Here is a 9,489-nt window from a genome sequence, read left to right as displayed (position 1 = left end):
AAAAACAACTCCCAAGTGATCTCTCTTGGTTGTAGTTTCCTTTCTAACTTTTCGTTGTCCCACCAAGTAGCAGCTTCACAAGACAACTGATAAGCAACCCAAATTGCCTTGGTTTCATTTGACATGTTGCGGAGACCAAAATATTTCTCCATTTCAATTACCCATGCCTCTGCACATTCGCTAATAGTTTTTCCATCAAACTTCGGCGGGGCTATTCTTTTTAAATCTTTTGTCAGCTCCTCTTCTATTCAGGCTTGGTTATCTGGTTGCTCCTCAACCCTTGGGGCTTCCTATCAGACTTCTCTGACCATTCGAACCTCCTATTTGAGATCATTCATTCTTGTACTTTGCTGATTAAGTAGATCAAGGATTTGATCTAGCCTTTCGTTCCCATTACTTGTCCCAGCGCTTGTGGTTCTTGAGGCCATTTCTATTTAATAATTCTGCATCAGGGAAATGTCAAAATTTCTTAGCGAAAAAGAAACATATTTGCAATGTTATGACTTTCGTAACTTCTATCATGCTCCCTAACATCTAGCCTTATAATATAACTAAAGAGATTAAATACCCTTATTCACTACTATAGGGAAACTATATAAAATTATAATATGGCAATATTAGATAATTTTCAAATCCACTTCATTCAAGTTTATAACATTTAAGTTAGGTTCAAAATACATATAAATATCATCATAGGAATCTTACAAGAAAACATAATATTTAACTCAAATTTATAATAAAAAAGAAGACATCTTTATTTATTGATAATAGAAGGAAGACATCTTTATTTATAATAGAAATGTTGTAACACATTACATCACTCATCTGGAGGAGTCAGGGGAGTGTATTCTTCAGACTCACTAGGACTTAAAGGAGTATAACCTTCAGATTTAGTCTCACTCAGAGGGGTATAGCCCTCATATTCATTATCGCTTAGAGGAGTATATTCCTCGAATTCTTCAAAACTTATGACAATTGGCCTTATGGGTGAGTATTCTAACTCAGGCTCTTTTTCTTCTACAGGGATAGTCTTCTCAGTAACACATTCAGTAGGGTCTTTTTCTATCACAACACTTTCTTCAGGGGTTGGTTTCACTTCAGAAGGAACGTCATCCAAAACCGTCTTGATAGGAGATTGAGGATCCTTCTTGACCCTCAGGTAATGGGCATACCCAGCTATGGACTTTCGAGCTATCTGCTTAATACGAACCATTTCTGTAATGTTTCAACATAAAGCTATTAATCTCCAAATTTATCTTAGTGAAGTGACTCATGTAGGTCCTAGTGTTATAAAACCCAGGCTCTAATACCAAAATGTAAAGACATAAATTAAGGATAAGACCTAATGTACTCTTTATTCATAAATAAACTCAAATTTCAAACATTAAGTCTATTTCATATCAAATATAGGGAAACATCAAATATGGATATAAAAACATTCATAGATATATCATTATCATGTAAATGAATAATACAAATTTCTCAACATATAAGTCCTTATTCCCTACTTAGGCTTTCATATTGCCTTAAGCTTATACAAGAAAAGTGAAGGTGAGATGCATCCATCGATCTCCATTTTGAGTCGCTTCCTTTTAGTCCTTCAAACGAAGACGAGAACAAGATTTAAGCGCTTTTTCCACCCAACCTTGAAGCTTACGCTTCCCGGAATTATTGGTCAATCAAGAATACTTGACCCTGCACGAATTGTTTTAACCAAGGAATTTGAAAAGCAAGAGGGAATCTGGTGCATGCCTAGATGATATATGCATTTTCATTTTTCTACTTCATTCTAAGAAACAAGCATTCATTATCATTCAAGGATATGGTAGAGAGCATAAAATAAAGAATTCCATTTATTCCTATGGAAAATTCAAATAATTACTCGACCGAGTATAATGCCATGCACAACAAATAAATACTTGGAAAAAATAACTATTCTCTCTAAAAATCCACATTTGGCACCCGTCCCAAAAGGTAACTTTCTAACTCAAGCCTACCCCTAGGTTGGTTCCCTCAAACATAAATACAATTGAGAATACAATCTTTTGAAAAAATAGAAATATCATCTTTCCTATAAACACTATTTCACCTATTTTATCTTATTGAAGACAATCTTTCATACTTTAGAAAAAAACAATAAAATTTCATGAGCATCATAGTTTCACAATCAATTTTTTGACTAAATAAAATTACAATGCAATGCATAAGAAGGTGTTATACATGCATGAATTTTCTTTCATATATAAACAAAAAGGTATGCAAACACGTTCTTAATGGAAATATAAACTAATCATTTAGACAAATTACACTAATATAGCAATTAATTAACATCTATATCTCTATGATTTCATTTCATCTATTTTAAACGATTTATAATGCATTTCCAATAAACAACGACATATACAACACATATAAATAATCGTAATCTATTTATAAAACTTCTAATTTCATACTTTCTTATTCCAAATAATAACCATAATCAAAAGAAATCCAACCTCTTGTAGGCTTGGACTGGTTTGTAAGACTTCTGGCGCTCTTTCGCGAAATAGAACTACGCCTTGCTTGCAAATCTATCTCAAATTTATCCTATCACTTTATTAACAAAACAATTCTCTTCTCTCTCTCTTCGATACTATAAAGTATCTCCTCTATTTCTTCTTCTATTCTCTTCTTTCCTTCGTAAGTCTATCGTTTCTCCTTTCTCATGAATGTGTGTTCTCTTTCTATCTCCCATCTCTATTTATCCTAGTTTTCCCTACGATCTCTCCTTATTCATAGGTTTGGTGATTGTTATTGATTTGGTGTCTTCTACTTGAGTCTACATTTAAACTCTTCTCACATCTCCACATCTATCAGAGATGGCAAATTTTGATGCATAATTTGCTATTTATCGTGGGCTATAGCAGATTTATCGCTCCATGGAGAGGTTGGCAAGTTAGACTTGTCTTCTAACACTTGAGTTGTCATGGGCGAGTTCATTTCTCACGTTGCCATATCTATCCATGATCTCCACGTAGATGCTACTCTTAAGTCTGCATTATAAGTTTAGTTGATGGCCTTTACATGCCATGATCTCCACATTTAAAACCTCCGAATTCTGCATTTAACTAATGGTTGCCTAGTTTATCGTTTTGATTCTCCACCAACGTCGACACTAACTAATAGTCTATGCCTACGTGCTAGTTTGCATTAAATCACTAGTCTATGCCTAATTCTGAGTTAACTGAAAGACTAATCAACCTCCCAATCTACCATGCGACATAGTCGCTTATACTAACCTGCCACCTTTCTCAAAATATAAGTACATGCGACTATATAATAATTTGCAATACAAATAATAAACTTTAAACGTATAAATAATAATATCTAATACTAATTTATATAGATGGGAATATATTTCATGAATAATCATGTTGGTATCGTAAAACAATGATCGTATAAATTCAATTTAAAACATTAACCTTAACCTTAATATTTATAATATGTACAACTATAGTATATTTCCTAAAACCAAACATAAATTATAGTTTCGATAATTTCCACACAAGGAACGTGAAATCATAGAGTCACTATTTAATTCAAATCATTAACGATTTTTTTTCATCCTATAAAGTCAAATAAATATAATATTTCATTTATGATTCAAAATCATTCATAAATGCAGACATAAATGTATATGCATAATTTCACTAATGTGGTGTGTGAGATTCCCTATTCCATTGAATTCATTTAGTTAAAAACAACTCTACCTCAGTTGTGTTCTCACCTTCAACCTCGTTCACCTGATCTTGCATCACTTGCACTCGATAGTTTATCAGCATTGACAATCCCAAATTAAAGAATACTAGATATCGAATTTCATATTAATTGCAGGAATAAAAATGCATACAATAATTCCTCACAATTGAATTATGAATGCTCAAATCTATTTTAATTTCAATGCATACATAAAAATCACATTAAATCTTTGAAATGCACATTATTAAGAATACGATTTGTGACACTACTATGCTTAGAGATATATGTGTTGACATGGTTGCTTGTTATAATCTTTTTCAAAAAAATGATTGAGGAGCCTATACCTAGAAATGGATGTGAGTCCATTATAAGACTTGATAAGAAATAGTATCCCACTCTTGGTCTACTTTTTCTAGAACAAAATGTTATTAGGGTCCATAACCTTGTAACATTTATATATTTTTCTAATATAAGATTATAATACCTTATATATTATATGCTTTATTAAGCATATCCCTTTTAAAATAATTATAATCCAATAGCTATTAGATTATTAATTATTTATGAATGAAGTCTATTAAAAAGGTGTGAATAATGTTGCCACCCTTCCTCCTATATTTAAGGAGATTCTCTCTCATTTAAGAGTGTGTGATTTTTAATTTTTTTTTGTATTAAAGATCGAGAGTAAACAAAATACAACCAGTTATAAACAGGTGAGGCTACGCCTCAACCACCAAAACCACTAAGGATCTGGATTACATTACTGAAAGCAATCCAAAGTCAAAAAAGGACAGAACAAAGGAGAACCAAAGCACTACTATAGAATGTGGTCGAATGGATCAACCCAAGTGGTCCACCCTTGGGCCCCTTCCATCCAGATCACCTTTTTTCGATCCTAGAACTGAGTCAGCATTGCAATGTGATCAGCCTCGGGCATCCTATTGTTGTTAATCTCTTTTCGTAGCTTCTCTAGAGCCTCTTCAAAGGAATACTGGTTGTTTGTGAGCCTCCTCCACTCCTAGCCATCCTTCATTTCATATATGAACATAGTGGCGTGACCATCTTGCAGGAACCAGAGGAACTTATGCCTTTCGACATTCATCAAGAAGCAGACCTTGTGAAGCAATTTTTTAAAAAGTGAGTCTACAAAGAGACTCAGTAAGACATCTGCCATTGCCATTAAATTTGTCCTCATTTCGAAGCTTCCAAATGAACCAAAGGATATAGGAAGATAAGATAAACCAGAATAAATTAGCATCCTTTTTTAATCCATCAATAAAACCGGTAATAATGTTAAAAATATCCACATGATTAGGAATGCAAAAACCAAACATTAACCAAACCTCCCTAGCAAAGGATCAGTCAAAAAAAAAGTGTCTGTCGGTCTCAGGTAATCTGCAAATGGAACACATATCAGTACTAAGAGGATTTCTCCTTAATGAAAGTCTATCAATAATAAGCTGCCATTTAAAACATTGAATTTTAGGGGGAACCAAGCTTTTCCATAGATGAGTAAAGCACTTATACCAAGAGCTGTCAAGCAGATCCAAGTACCATAGCATGTTAACATGGTTAACAATAGAGTCATCATTGGAGATCAAGTCATATATGGCACGACTTTTAACATTGGGTAGGAAAGAGCCATCTTTCCATTTGAAAGTCAAGAATTAGTGAGAGTCCAGATCAGTAATAGAGGGCAGAGCAAGGTTATCACATGCATTCTTCATCATATGGTATGTTTTTTTTTGGGTGGGAGGCAGATTGTAGGAAGCGCTGAGCTCTTCCCAGCTGATTAAGACAAAATTCTCAAATAAGTCCTCAAAGACTCTGATGCTGGCTCTAGCCCAAAGCTTGACCGAGCAACCTTGAGTGAGGGCTAAGGGTTTATTATCATGAAAGAGGTTTCACCAAATCGACCTTTCCCCATGAATAGTACCATTGTTGCTAACACTAGAGCTATCAATAAGATGTCTAATATGCTCCTAGGCTTTCCAAATGGACTTAAAGACATATGAGCCTTGCATGGAAATAGGAAAGCTACCTACCACCAGGTCAGCAAGGGGAAGGGCTTTCCAAGACTTAGCAATCTTAGGGACACCTCTCTCGATATTGTTTCTAATCAATACTTTCTAGGGTTCCAAGCCATCTAAGGCATGAAAAATCCATTTCGTAGTGAGGGAAATACCTTGGATCTTGAGATCCTTTAGCCTAAGGCTACCAATTTTCTTAGTCATGTGACACCATTTCCATTTAACTGCATTTTTTTTTCCACCTTTGCCATCAGAACAAAGGTACTACCTTATGGTTTTCTGGATATCAAGGATTTGATAGTTATTGAACTTCCAAGCGGAGGAGTAGTAGACACTATATGAGGGGAGAATTTTCTGACAGACTTGGATTCTTCCAACAAGAGAGAGGAATCTATTATCCCATCTATGAATTTTTTTGTCAATCTTATTCTTTATCCACTACCACATCTCTTTAAGAGAAGGAGAAATAGAGAAAGGGATGCCGAGGTATTAGATGATTTTGTTGGGGCCTCCCCATTGAAACCCATAGGGACTAAGCCAGTCAGGGGGTTTTTCTTTCCAGCCAAGGAAAGGAGATTTTATAGTGAGTTATATATCACTAAGCATAGAAGGTATTGTGGTCCATGTGTAGTAAGGAGAAGTATCTCCACCTTTAGTCTATTTATGATATACTATATTTTGTGTGTTTCAATAAAATGTCTTATGATTTTTATACCCGAAAGGATTTTTCCTATGCATATCTGGTGTGGTCCCACAATCTAAATTATTCAATCATATATTCATATTTACATAATTTTTCCTTGAAATATAATAAAAGTTCTATCAAGACTATCACATGAGAGGTGATTTTTTGAATAGATCATATTAAATTTATATAGGGTTTATATTTTCAATAGTGTATTGAAGTAGTTGAATACATAGTAGGCCTCACTAGTGCTATCTAAGTCATTTACAAGTGAGTCACTTGTGCTAACATAACAAATAATGGACTAGGTGTTAATATATAAGTTTTCTTTTTATTTTAATCAAATGGGTGACATCAAGAAAGACTCGATGTGAGCTGTGAATTTGAAAATGATACAAACATGAGAATAACATCTTTTTGTGAAGAAAAAGTTGAAAAAATTGGCAAGAAGATGGACCTCTTGTATAAAATCCTCAACAAATATTGACATGCAGTTATTATTGGAAAGTATCATAAATTTTAGAAGAACTGATTATGTATGATCAAATATGTTCATGTTTTGAAGAAAACATTGGTAGCAACAATATCATGTGGACTCTACATTTGATTCCATGTGAAAAAGTTCTTTAAGTAAGAATATAAATTTTTAAATAGAGATAAGGTATGGATAGTCCAAATATGCATTTGTTAGCAAATAATATGTGGCATGATAATGAAGCAATAAAAATGGAACCAATTGATATCTTGAATGTGAGCATCACTTTTACTATTTATACATCTAAGACATTGTGGCCCATGATAAAAGCATGGCTCTACTATGGGTTACCATTTGTTATTATTTTGTTTTAAGCACAATCTACTATGGTTACCCAATAGTAATAAAAATGTAATTTAAAAGTCATAACTTTCTTGATCATGCTTACCATTATTGCTCCTTAACAATTGATGCATTTCTAGTGCATGAATACTTAATCAAGGGAATAAGAAATATAATGCTAATCGAAAAGATATACTATGCTCAATTGATTCATTTGATGAGAGCTTTATCTGGTGGTAAATTTGGATATATTATAATTTGAGTGGTCAAGACAATTCAAATGAAATTTTATAAGAATTAAATATTTTTAGCTGATAGGCTATTTCTTGTTGGGTAACACTCCCATCGGAAAGTTGTCTCATGTCATAAAATTTTCTCATGATTTTTGTTGTCATATTTTTTGAACAGCTAATCAGAGGTAGTTAATTTGATTTTTTAAATCCTCCAAAAGCATGTGAAAAATATTTTATAACTACAAATGTCCAATTCACCCACATAGATTTTTAACGTCCCATTGCCATCATGATCATTTGCTTTCAAAGTCCCATTGTCATCATGATCGTTTGCTTTCAAATTAAAAAAATAAACTAGGGACAAATATATAAGGTTTTATTATCAGTTGTACCTCATCCTATTTTTAAAGATTTTGGGTGATTTCATTTCATAAGAAAGAAGAGATCTTTGAAAATATTTTAGTTATTAATATTACTCATGATAATATAAATATATATTTAAATATTATAATTTTGAAATAATTTTTTTTTTAAATTATAATTTTTTTTCCTTTGACAATATCTTATTATTAGGATTTTTAATTTTTTTAAATTTATGAAACCTTTCATTAAAAATTTATATCAAAATTGTCTAATATTAAATGTAAAAGAAAACTTATAAGAGATCAATAAATTATTATAAATATTTTTAAAATCACTTTGAAAAAAATAATCACATTTTCCTTTTTCGTAAGGTTTAACTTTGTTTTTAATGAATATTATAATTCACTAAATCTAGTTCTTTATATAAAGTGATCATTGGCGGAGTATTTATTTGCTGATTTTTTTTACTGATTTTTTTCCTAGAGGGATCCTCAAGGAATTATGTTGATGATGAGTTTTCATAATCACACAACCACCTAACCTACTATGGCACTAGTTATGTGTGAGTCATAACAATTCCCATTAAAGTGAAAGTTAATATTTATATTAGAATTTATGAAACAATTCACTCAGTGTTCAAGTTTACCTTGCTAAATACATGATTTTGTATACTATTATATTGATGGTACAAGTTACTAATGTAGGTTAAGCATCTTCCATATCTAGAAATTAAATGCTCAACCTCATAATGACCATCACTTTGGAATATATAAGGATTCCATTGATTTGTTTTACTTTGTTTTACATATAAAAATATAAAAGCTAAGTTAAGTCATATTAATAATGTAAAATTATATATCATATAATATTATAATATTTTTTATTACAATGATATTAAATATACATATAAAGAGAATAACGAGATAATATTAATTTTAATATAATAAAATCACAATTATAAGATAATAAAAAATAAAAATTTAATAATACTATAATATAATTATGATATTAAATGATAGCATACTAATAAAAAATAAAATAATAATAATATAAAATGATATAATAATAATATTAAACTATACTATGTAATTGTTAAATGTGTTTTATAACAAAGATAATAAAAAATATATAATAATAAGGTAATATTAATGACAGTATAATAGCATAATGATAATATAATAAAAATGGTTATCATATAAGATCATATAATAATAAAATATACTATTTTATATGTTTTTGATTAAGATAAATGGGTTTTATAGGGACTCAAAACCCAAATCCAAACATAAAATTAAGAAAGATGAAATAGTCGCTAACCAGTCCAAAACCAACAACAAAACTACCACCGAAATAGGGAAGAGCCCAAACAAAACAACAACCAACAATATACTATTTTATATGGTATATGTGTACTATAATAAAAATAATATAAAATGATATTAACTACAATAAAATAACATCATAATCATAATATTATAAAAAATAAAATTAATCATATACAATCATATGATAATAATGTAATGTTTTTGATTAAGGTAAGCAATATTTTGAAAGGGCCCTAAACCCTTGTACAAAGCAGAGAAAAAACCATAGTGGGTTTTAAAAAGGACCCGAAAAACCTTT

The sequence above is a fragment of the Cryptomeria japonica genome, chromosome 7 (assembly GCF_030272615.1).
Source record: "Cryptomeria japonica chromosome 7, Sugi_1.0, whole genome shotgun sequence".
NCBI classification, from domain to species: Eukaryota; Viridiplantae; Streptophyta; class Pinopsida; order Cupressales; family Cupressaceae; genus Cryptomeria; species Cryptomeria japonica.
This window is presented reverse-complemented; position numbering follows the sequence as displayed.